We start from the raw sequence: 10,726 nt of genomic DNA on the forward strand, positions 1-10,726 counted from the left end.
AGCTGCAAACAATGGCTTTGATATGGATCGATAGAATGGCCATAACTGCCCTCTCAGACGGTGGCATACTGGCCAGAATACACCAAGAACAACGAGAGGAACAATAATGGCAACGTCTACATATCGTATCTATAACGAACAATAACCACGGCAACAAGCTCGACGACAACAGCCGTAAGGGTTCCTTCGATTATTCGCCATAATTCAAAGATGTCGTCTGTCTGTGTAACATAGGGAGTGAGGCGATCGAATTGATGGATAGCGTTATGGAAAGAGAACGGAAAATTATATGGGTGAGAGGGGAATATAGGGCTGTCGAGGGAAAGAAGGGTATATATATATATATATTATATATATATATATATATATATATATATAAAATATATTATATATATATGTGTATATGTATATGTGTATGTATAATATATATATATATATATATATATATATATATATATATATATATTTATATATATGTATATATGTATATATATTATATATATATATATATATATAATATTTATATAAAGTGGTATGCGTGTGGGTGTATTGATATATATGTATATATGCTTTTATATATATGTATAATGTGTATGTGATGGTGATGCAATGTATGTATTAATATAATATGTATAGATATATATAAAAATATATAATATATAGATATATAGTATATATATAGATATACATAGAGGGAGGGAAGTGAGAGAGAGAGAGGGAGAGAGGGGAGAGAGAGAAAGAGAGTGAATAAAGTGGAAGGAGAGTAAGAGGACGTGTTTGAAAGACAGAAAAAGAGATGGAAGCAATAATAAAGAGCTATATAAAGAGGGTCACACACAAAACTAGAACTAAGAACACACACGCACTGACATGCATATGTTCATCCCTACATCTACATAGACACTTGCATATGTATACACGCACGCACACACACACACACACCTCCCTCACACAAAAGTATAACATAATCCTTTCTACAATAAGCATAAGGCCTGACATTTGGTGGGAGAAGGTCAGTCGATTAGACCGACCCCAGTACGCAACTGGTACTCAATTTATCGACCCGAAAGGATGAAAGACAAAGTCGACCTCGGCGGAATTTGAACTCAGAACGTAACGGCAGACGAAATACCTAATTCTTTACTACCCACAAGGGGCTAAACACAGCCGCCTTAAAAGTATGACATATGATGTATACAGCATGGCTGAATAGTTTATAAGTTAGCATCAGAGCCATAGGAGGCATTTTGGATAAGTCGTTATAAAAGTCCCCGGACAAGCCAAGCCGTGTAAGTGAAACTGAGTGTCTGGAAAGTGCGTAGTAGCGAGCGTTTGTGACAAGATTCAGCTTTGTCACACACTGTCACACTGAATTCTACCTATGAATTACAATAAGAGTAACATGGTTGTGGAATACGTTAATTATTTGATTAGGATGGTTAGTTTATGGAACAACTGGAGCTCGTACTTGGAAATCGACAGGAGAGTCCAACATATATAGAGGGTGCGAGAGCTATTTCAGAAAATATTTGCTAATTTAGTCAAACATCTTTAATCTAGAAAAAAACAGATATATTTTAATAAAAATTTTAAGGTTACTTCCAAAATCCAGAGCCTGCATGTATGTTACAGTGTTTCGTAAACAAATACGTAAAATAATTCAATCGGAAATAGAAAAATTAGGGAGTGGGGGGTACATGCATATTTCAAGGTTCATTGTCCTTTCATCAGCGCTTCATTTGACTTATCAACTATCCACGACATATATTGCTTAAATAACTATTTCGTTTAGTGGTATAACATAATCGGATAGAACAATTTGCATATTACACATATTCGTAACAACTGGTACATATATTTAATTGCTGGTACTGTTAACACACAGTAAGACACAGCATTGACTGGATAAGCTTATAATATACTTAGTAGTATATTATGGGTCCAAAACGAAATACTTTTGCCTTCCCAGAAATTAGATTTTGATGAAAAGTTGTGCACAAGTTCTTTGGCGATGGCCCACATCGATTTTCCGGGAATGAACTGCGGTGTCCTTACAGTGACCGAATGTTTAATGTTTTCTTGTTTCTTTTTTCTTTTTTGATACATCTGAAACATTCCCGCTAGAGTTTTACAATATCATCTGAAGCTTGCCTACACAAAATCTTGCAACATTTAGAAGGTTGGCAGTTTTTAAATTGTGTTCTGCACATATCACAATAAAGACAACATGCTTTTTTTCTCATGTGTTACTGTTTTATCTGCAGGAAATAAAAGCCTAATAATTGGTTTGAATGGACAAATATATTGACTGTTAAGTGTCCTCAAATACCCCTCAAATGCTGTACGTGTGTGTGTCTGTGTGTGTGTGCACGCATGTGTGTGTATGTGTGTGTATGTGTATATATGTGTGTGCGTGGGGGATTAAATTGAAGTAACTATTTTAAATCTAGTCTAAGAACAATCGCAGGACACGTACGAATGGGATGCTTCAGTAGTGAGAGTAGAATCTAGTTTACTTTTAAAGTCGGTGTCGAACGGAACTTCAAGGTGTTACCTAACAATTTATTCGATCAGAAATACACATATATATGTTGCTTTTTATTAACAAGTCTTGCAGAGATGTACTTACATAGCAAGTGATCTGATCTGAGATCGTGTGCTGGAACGAAAACAATTGCAGCGTGGAAGGTGTTTACATCTCATTTAAGAAACATACAAAAACCGATAGATTCACTTCAACATTTAAATTTAATTTGCCAAAATATTTTCGTCGCTTTGAGACCGCGACCTGTTGAAAAAAAAGAATACACTGAACTGTAGGGATAGAAAATGCAACGTTGGGAAAGAGTCTTTCTTCAGGGAAGAGACAAATATGGATACATACAAACATACACACACACACACACACATACATACATGCATACATACATACATACATACATACATACATACATACATACATACATACATACATACATATACAATCTGCCAGAATGGCAAATAGACCATGCGCGCTACGTTATGTATGGAAATCAAACGAAACCCAAAAAATTATCTTCATTTGTCAAGCAGATATATTCTTTCCTACAAGGTCTAACCACTTAGTTATTGCGAGCAAAAGTAGTAAAGATATATTTATAGAAAACTAGCAGTATCGCCCGGCGTTGCTCGGGTTTGTAAGGGAAATAACCATATAAGCATTTTTAGAGAGTTATAGCAAAAAAAATAGAAAAAAATACATTAAAAATGGAAAAAAATGATGGTAATTTTTTAAAATCGTTGATCATCGTAGACATTTTTAGAGAGTTACTTCCCTTATATAATAGCGAAAAGATTCATTAAAATGGAAAAAAAATGATGGTAGTTTGTTTTTTTAAAATCGTAGACTCATCGTAGACGCGCGCTAATACCCAGAAGGGCTCGATATGAATCACGACTATAAGATACCCGGTTTTGGTTAAACTGCACCGCAAAATGTGGGAGTAGTTAGGAATCTAAATCGTAGGAGACAGACACACAACTTCACTTTTATATAAAAAGATTAACTAATAGTCATGTTAATTTTCTGTGATTTTAAACAATCAAGTTTTCGAGTCTATTATATTATATGATTTCGAGTTATATATTTAATGACTACCAATAACGAGACTGAGCTGGTTATAATAAATTCAGTCTAGGAATATGTCTGCGTAATCGTGACGTACTGGCAGGCGGTCAGACAAGCAGAAAGACTTATTTGAAACAAACAATACAACAATACAGTATTTGTTAGCAGAATATTCTGCTCCGTTTACATTTCCCATGTAAGATACACACACACACACACACACACACACACACCACACACACACATATATATATATATATACATGTATACATATATATATGTGTGTGTACATGAGTGTGAATATATGCATTTGTGTACAGAATATTTATTCAGTTTCAGAAAGGTTAAGATAATTAATCAATCTTTCTATCATTGTATGTATGTACTGTATGTATGTATGTATGTATGTATGTATGTATGTATGTATGTATGTATGTATGTATGTATGTATGTATGTATGTATGTATGAATGTATGTATGTATGTATGTATGTATGCACACAACCAAACACACACACACACACACACACACATACACGCATTCACATTCTGCTCTGTGTGTATGTGTTTGCGAGTGAGAATACTCGTGTGTGTAAATATTTGTGCCTCTATGTATTTTGGGGTAACAAGTTCGGAGTATTATTTAATCTTTTGGCCAATCATTTTACATAATTCATTATGCAACGAAATGCTTGAGTGTTCGTGTGCGAGTGTCCTTACTTTTCTATGTGTATATATATTTACATATATATATATTTATATACATACATAAGTGTGTGCGTGTGTGTATACGAATAGACAAAAGTATAATATATAATGTATACCATCTGTCTCCTCTTTATGTAATCATGTCTCATACAGTTGAAGTCAATACGTTATTATTTATCACTTAACCATTCCTGTAGTGAGTAATGGAAACTGACAACCATGGTGAAATAGGTCCAATCCCGGCATGGTGTTCTTCTCACATTCCGTATTGTGTCTACTTACCTAGGTTACGGGTTAACCAATTTCTCCAGTCCATCCACCTGATGATCCCACGAAGCTGTTCAAGGACATCAATGACGTCATCAAGTATTTACGGGAGCTTCCACAGTCCAGGGACGGAGCCCCTTTCAACAACACAACAATTCAGATAATATAATGGTTCAAATTTTGGTACAGGGCAATCTGGTTTTGAGGGGAAGAAGCAAGTTGATTACATCAACCCAAGTACTTGACTGGTACTTTATTTTAACCACCCTGTAAGGATGAAAGATAACATTGAACTCGGGCGGATTTGAACTCGGCACATAAAGAACCGGAAGAAATATTGCCAAGCATTTTGTCCGAATCTGAACGCTAAAGATTCTGAAATGTTCCGACTACACTGCAGCAGTCACTAGAGTAGGGACCTAAGAATTTTATTGTTTCTACAATGGTTGCTGCATTTCTGAAAAACTGAACTGTGCCCCTTCACACGAAAGCTCACTTGGTGCATCTCTCGCTTCCTGTTTATCGTGTATTTTATTTTTGTTTAAAGGTACTTTATTTTTTATTATCCCTAGAAGGATATAAGACAAAGTTAACCTCAGCGGGATTTAAACTCAAGATTTGTTCCTTATTTAGACACAAGGCCAGCAGATTTTAGAAGAAAGTTTAGTTGATTAAATCAACCTCAGTAATTGATTTATATTTTATTTTATCGATCCTGAAGAGATGAAAGACAAATTTAACCAACGTAGTTTTTGAACTTCGAAAGTTAAAGACCAGGACAAATATCGAAAGCATCTTGTCCGACGCCTGATGCTTCTACCACGCCACCACCGCTTTTCCCTCTTAATTAATGAGATGACGACGTAGAATTTATGTCCTTAATTCCTCTCTCTTCACAGCGGTGCTAGACAAGTTTAAATGTTAGAAATTGCCCAACATTATTTATTAAGCATGGCAGTTTATCTGCCCCTTTTCCCATTCTTACATCACAAACATCGCTGCCTTTTAGCATTTTAATTCTGGCCGAAAGCTGTAGCGCTGTTGCAGATTATTTTGTCTTTCATTCTTTCAGGGCCGATAAAATTAGCACCAGCCATCGTTGGCATTTAACAGACCGTACCCTTCGTCAATACGAGTAAAAACATTACTTAAATTAACATACGTACTTGAAATAGTAGGAGCACTCCGTCGGTTGCGACGATGAGGGTCCCAGCTGATACGATCAACGGAACAGCTTGCTCGTGATATTAACGTGCAAGTGGCTGAGAACTCCACAGACACGTGTACCCTTAACGTAGTTCTCGAGGAGATTCAAGTGACACACAGAATGTGACAAGGCTGGCCCTTTGAAATACAGGTACAAGAGAAACAGGAAGAAAGAGCGAGAGAAAGTTGTGGTGAAAGAGTACAACAGGGTTCGCCACCACCTCCTGCCGGAGCCTCGTGGAGCTTTAGGTGTCTTCGCTCAATAAACACTCACAATGCCCGGTCTGGGAATCGAAACCGTGATCCTCCGACCGTGAGTCCGCTGCTCTAACCACTGGGCCATTGCGCCTCCGTACTTGAAGTAACTTTAGACTAAAATAACGATGTATGGAACATTTTATAATGTATTTAAACACGTAGAACTGCACTAAATGTAATGTCTTGTCTCAGAGATACTTCTCAAACAGACTTGTGCGATAAATATACTTAGAGCACGCTCAGAATATCGTCAACCATGGTGTTTCGAAATACTTTAGTCTCCTCAATGAAGAACACATTCAAACAATCTGAACTAGGCCGAAAAGCTGGCCAGGTTAAAATTAAATTGACATACGCACTTGAAACAACATTATATTGAAATGATGATTTGTAAAATATTTGTAATGCATACACAAACGTTGATCGGCGCTAGTTGTATTATTTTCTCTCGGAGAAATTTCTCAGAGAAATTCGTTTTTTTAATGCTGTACCCCACTCTTCCGTTTCTGCAAAAAATGCTAGAAATTAGTATTAATTTACGAGATTGTGTCGAACTAGCAAAATCGTTAGGCGTTGGGAAAATGGTTTGCAGTATTTTTTCTGTCTTTCGTTTTTATTAAATTTTAAATTTTACTGTTATTAGTTCAAATCCCGCTGTAATCAAATTTGCCTTTCATCCCTTCGATATCGATAAAATATAGTACCAGTCATGTACTGGGATCGGTGGAATCGAATAACTCCCTCCACTTAAAATTGGTGGTTATTGTGTCTAAATTGAACCCCAGTTGTGAAGGTGAGTGACTTAGTGGTTAGTGTATTCGGCTCACGATTGTAAGATTGTGAGTTCAATTCCCGGCAACGCATTGCGTCCTTGAGCAAGACACTTTATTTCACGTTGCTCCAGTCCACTCAGCTGGCAAAAACGAGTTGTACCTGTATTTCAAAGGGCCCAGCTTGTCGCGTTGAATTTCCCTCAAAAGTACGTTAAGGGTGCGTGCGTCTGTGGCGTGCTCAGTCCCTTACACGTTAACTTCACGAACCGGTTGTTCCTTTGTTCGGATTAACTGGAACACTCGTCGTCGTAACTGACGGAGTGCCACACCTCAGTATTAAATAACGTCCAGTGTGCGTTCTGAGTCCAAATCCAGTGAGGGTCGTATACTCTTTTATCCGTCTTGAGTCATAGCATCACTACCTTTTTTTTTAAATAAATTAAAAACAATAAACAATAAATAATAAATAAATTGTAGTTTATTCTTATGATTATTGTTTTGGTGAGAGTGGATTGTCAGAATCAGCAGAGCATCGGAGAGAATGTCTCAAAGTGTTGTGTCATGCGGATCTCTGCGTTCTGGACCGAATTCTTGCCTTGGTCAACGTTGCATTTCATTCTTCTTGGATCGATAAAATAAGATACCTCATGTACTATTTTGGTAGTTCCAACGAACCCTTCTCGCAAATTTCAGGTCTTATACCTATATCAGAACTGATAGTTCTTTCGGTAACGTTTGTGCATTGGACAAAATGCTTAGCGGCATTTCTTGTGGCTCTCCACGTTTTGAGTTCAAATCCTGCTGTGGTCAACTTTGCTATTCATCTTTCTGGGATCGATAAAATAAGTACCAGTCAAGTACTCACCCGTTTCCCTAAAATTACTTCAGAAATTATAAATAGTCCTAGCAAATATAAGTTTAAGAGAAACACATACATATTTATCTATACACACCGACACGTATGTTCACACACATGTACGCTCATGCGTATTTATGTACATGTACACACATATCTATCTATCTATCTATCTATCTATCTATCTATCTATCTATCTATCTATCTATCTATCTATCTGATTGTCTGTCTGTCTGTCTGTTTGTCTGTCTGTCAACATCTAACGGTAAATATATGTGTGTATATGTATATAAGTATAGAACTATATATACGTATATGTATACATACACACACACACACGCGCACACACACATATACACATATATGCGAGTATATATATATATATGTATATATATTTATATACGAGTTAATCTTTTAATGCCGTTCTTATTCCTAAGTAACTAATTTATCTTCCATTATTCATTAAATAAATGATTTGTGATTATTGTAATTTATTACTCATTCTAGTAAATTAGATTTCACATGTTATAGTGTGTGTGTGTGTGTGTGTGTGTGTGTGTGTGTGTGTGTGTGTGTGTGTGTGTGTATGTGTGTGTGTGTAAGAATGCGCGTCTCTCTCTATATATATGTGAGTGCATGTGTATATGGTTTGATTGTGTAGTACTGTGCGTATGAATATGCGTATATTTATTTGTGTATATATTCTGTGTGTGTGTACTTCTCTTCGTGCCACACTTTTCTACTTATGTTTCTCATTTCACTACATTGCTGTCCATTGTTTGTAAAATTCGAACTTATCCTCGTTGGCCGCCATATACACATTCGTTTTCATTCAGTTTTACGCTTCATCATATATTTTGACTGAAGCAGACGACAATGAGACTGAACCCATACCGACTCATACGCATACGCACACAAACACACACACACGCACACACAAAGGCATTCTCACCCATACGCACACACGAACAAAAGAACGAATAAACAAACGGCTAGAACAATCAATGAATAATTTAATGAATTAATGAGTTTATCAGATAATCTTGTACCTGCCAACCACCAGTAAGTGGTACTTGAGCTTACCAGAAATAGAAGTCATTTCTCCCTAAACATATATTTTGTATGCCCCCTCCCCCCGCCCGGCCGACATAATGAATAGTGTTGCCAGTGGTGTAACAGACGAAATTGTGACGGAACCGGTTTACAAAACCAGGACTTACACCGGGGCTAAACAGTACCAACTATACAAGTGCCAATCAACAGAAATGACCAAAGAGGGAGCATCTATGCGGCTATTTAATCCACTATGAACATTTCCCCTACTATTCTCCCTCTCAACTAAAAAAAAAATGAAAGAAACAGGCGTATTGTTATCAAATAGAATTCAAACTATCTCTTTAAAGGGTATCAGAGGTGAAGATAAAGGTTGCCTTCTCGAGTTATGCCGACTTACAAGGGCCGGTTTCCCGACTCCTATGGCATATAAATTTCCCACCTGGACGGGACGCCTGTCCGTCGCAAAATTACTCATTTTAGCAGCTGAGTGGATTTTCTCACATTCAAGAATATAAACACGTTTTTAAGCACAATTCACGCAGAGTTTAAAAGAAACCTTACTTTTCGCCAGCACCTTGGTTGGCAGTGCTCTCTCTCCATAGCATGCAACTTCCTATCTCGGACATGTGAACATGTGCACAACAGCCAAACACCACGTCGCTGGAACCGTGAGGCGCATAGTTCTATACAAGGATTTTTGTATTTTTTTCATAAACCAGGGAATGGCTACAGACATTAAGCTTGAGGATTATATAATGTATAAAGAAAGAATTAAAGCAAAAAAGGACTCATTATATTGAATATTATCGATAATGTCGAGTGGAAATAGTGGGTGCTGCAGTTCCGCAGTGCCTATACACGAACCGCTACTACATGCATACATACATACATACATACATACATACAGACATACATACATACATACATACATACATACATACACACACACACATACATACATACACACACACACACACACACACACATACATACATACATACATACATACATACATACATACATACATACATACATACATAACTATATATATATTTCTTTACTGCTCACAAGGGGCTAAACATAGAGGGGACAAACAAAGACACGCAAAGGGATTAAGTCCATTGCATCGACCCCAGTGCGAAACTGGTACTCTATTTATCGACCCCGAAAGGATGAAAGGCAAAGTTGAACTCAGAACGTAGCGACAGACGAAATACTGCTAAGCATTTCGCCCGGCGCGCTAACGTTTCTGCCAGCTCGCCGCCTACTATATACATAACTATATATAGAGTTCGTAAAATATGTGAGGAACATTTATGTTTATAAAAAAAAAGAGATTTATAAAATAACAGGTAACAGCTATATTTATCAAAAAATGCTATGTGAATAAAATAAACCTTTTCTATAATGTTATTCAATAAAGCCACCTTCAGCTTTATTCAGCTTCAGTGAGATCTAAGACATCTACATGCTCGAATCAAGTGGTCCTGGTTTATTTTGGATATTATTCTGACTATGGCGGCTTTCAAAAAAATGTTGGTGCTATGGGCACGTTCATTGATCTCTCTTTCAATAACGATCCACATGCAATAGTTCAATGGATTGAGATCTGGGGAATGAGGAGGCCAAATGTTAGGGGTTATGTGATCATGAAAATTTTCAGCCATCCATTGCTGTGTTACTAGTGTGTGATAGTGCAAAGTCTTACTGAAATACATACGTCCTTCCATTGCATACATTGTCTATCCGGGACTTAACAATTATTTCTAGGACCACAATGTAGGTGGCAGAGTTAACTCTAAAACCTTGTGGAAAGGAGGCATCACATGTTCTTCATTGCTGACAAACCCTAAAACCATGACAGCTGCAGAAAATTTTGTATGGAACTTCAGAAGGGTCTGCACATAACAATCTGTCATTTCTTTTGTTAACGTTTTGATCGTGGTCGAAGTTTTTCTCGTTTGAGAAAAACCAAATCAAATCTTCTTCAGCTGGA

Source organism: Octopus sinensis, linkage group LG10, assembly GCF_006345805.1.
Source record: "Octopus sinensis linkage group LG10, ASM634580v1, whole genome shotgun sequence".
Lineage (NCBI taxonomy): Eukaryota > Metazoa > Mollusca > Cephalopoda > Octopoda > Octopodidae > Octopus > Octopus sinensis.